The following is a 2684-nucleotide window of genomic DNA, read 5'->3' on the forward strand; positions in this document are numbered from 1 at the left end:
AAAATAAAAAAATAAAGAAATAAAAAAAAAACTGTTGACAAAGAAAAGCCCAGGCCAGGATGGAGTCACAGCTGAATTCTACAAGATATTTACAGAAGATGTAGTCCCTATACTCCTCAAATTTTTCAATGGAATTGAAAGGGAAGCAATCCTTCCAAAATCATTCCTGGAGGCAAATATCATACTGAAAACAAAACCAGGGAAAGACGCAACTACAAAAGAGAACTAAAGGCCATTCTTCCTCATGAACATAGAAGCAATAATCCTCAATCAAATCCTAGCAAACAGACTAAAGCAAAACATCAAAAAGATCATACACCTTGACCAGGTAAGATTCATCCCAGGGATAAAATTACTAACACAGTGAAAAGACAACCCACAAATTTGTAAAAAATCATGACAAATAAGTACTCAGACAAAGTTCTACTCTCTAGAATTTATAAAGAAGTAAAAAACTAGGGCCTCAAAATTTAAAGACCCAGTCCAGAAACGGGTATCTGAGATGAACCCACACTTCTCAGAGGATGAAATTAAAGAAGCAAATAAGTATATGATAACATGCTCCACATCACTAGCCATCCTTGAAATGGAAATTTTAAAAAAACATTGACCTACCATCTCACCCCAGAAATAATTGCTATCATAAAGAAATTAACCAACAATACATGCTGGAGAGGATGTGGGGAAAAAGGAACCCTTCTCCACTGCTGGTGGGAATGTAGACTGGTGCAACCATTATGGAAATCAGTATGGAGACTCCTTAGAAAACTTGGACTGGGAATTCCATTTAAAACAGCTATTCCTCTACTGGGAATTATTCCAAAGGATCTGAAAACATCATATCATAGGGATATATGCATGCCTATGTTTATATCAGCACAATTTGTAATAGCCAAATCTTGGAAACAAAGAGGTTGCCCATCACCTGAGTAATGGATGAAAAAGATGTGGTATTTTTATACAATGGAGTATTGCTCAGCTATAAAGAATGATAACCTGGAAACCTTTACATTGAAGTGGATGACACTTGCAGATATACTTATATGTGAAATAAATCAGACACAATGTAAAAATATTATGTAGTTTCCCTAGTAAAAGAACCCAAAAGAAGAAATACAACTAGAGTGGCATAACTAAGTAAAATGAAAGCAGGACCTCGAGGACTAACTAATTAAGAGAGGGAAAGGAGAAAAGCTAGGAAAGATGACAGGGGCACGTCATACAGTTATATGTAGAAGATGAGCAAGGCAATGATCCGGAGAATCTCCAGAAGATTTTTGAATCTAGCAGCTAATTGGAAATATTTTCACAGTGACTAACTACATATACTGACACCAGTGAACTAAGCAATTGTTCTGAAGATGGTAATTTATAATAGTAGGCTCATGCTTGGAGTGCCTGTCATTCTGGTCTTCTGAATGTGGGCTGTTTGTCATGACATGCCAGTTCTGCTGTGCTGTCTCTTAGGTAGATGATTGTTCGAAAAGAAGGGGGTGGTGAATGAAGGCAAGAGACAGGAAAAGGAATGTTTTGGGACTGTCCTGCCTCAAAGTTGTATAGGGTTAGATTTTTGGACTAATGTGTAAAAATAAGAATAGTATAATTCTTTATGCCTATTCTTAAAATATATTTTAATTTTTAAACGTTTTTAATCATGTCCTGTGGGAACTTAAAGTTCAACATATCAATACTTGATGAAAAATACCCGTTCCATGTTATGCCTAAGATGTTTGATATTCAGACAGATAGTGAGGTTAAGCTTAACATCCTGGGTTGTATGGTAATAACAATGAGCTTCTCTTCTGGAGGATTAACAACGCAAGTTTGCAGACCAAAATTAGAGAAAAAGGAGGGCTGCAAGGAAAGCCCACATTTTGGTCCTAGCCTTCCAAGGTCACTTAAGACTAAGGACATATAAGAACTTGTACTGTAACGTCATGTAAATCGGTAGTGTCCCAAATTTTCTGATCAAGGAGATTATGGGACCAAAGAGGAAAGTGATTCATGATGTAGAGTGTGCCTAAGGAGAGTCACTTGGAGAGAAAACATTCTCTCAGGCTTTCACAGACAGCAGATTGGCCAAGCAATGGCCGTGACTCATCCACATGGCTGACACTGACAAAGGTTCTACAATCTGAGGTACAGGATCTCGGGATAAATCCTGAGGGCATTTCACTGACCTTATCAGACCCAAAAGCTACAGCTCTTGTTGCATAGGTCCTGCTTTACCTTGGTCTTAACCATCCAGCCAAAAAGTATAAAAAAAAAAGTATAAGAAGTAAAGACATGCTGTTATGTTGAGCTGTAGTGGACTCAGGTCAACAATTTCTGACATGGCCAGTCAAGCGGAAGACCCAATACTATTACGGGCTACTGGACTCTTCTAGAATATTTTGCTTAGTTAACACACCTGTAATATTCAAGCAACAGGAGTAAACAAAACAAAAGGGTATACAGATGAATGTCCATTTTTTTATCTATGTATTCAAACTGGTTAAGATAGATATATAATTACTTTCTCTTAATGAATAGAGGGATTTGTTCTAATAGTGTCTGTAAATAGAATATTATGTCCGCATCTTGCGCAGCAATTAACCACTAGGAAGAATGTATGCAATGTGTTAATCATTGAAACTATCCTAGTAATTTGCTTTGAAACTGTCTCATTGTTATTTGATTCGCAA

Source organism: Octodon degus, unplaced genomic scaffold (assembly GCF_000260255.1).
Source record: "Octodon degus isolate 3935 unplaced genomic scaffold, OctDeg1.0 scaffold00428, whole genome shotgun sequence".
Taxonomy (NCBI): Eukaryota; Metazoa; Chordata; class Mammalia; order Rodentia; family Octodontidae; genus Octodon; species Octodon degus.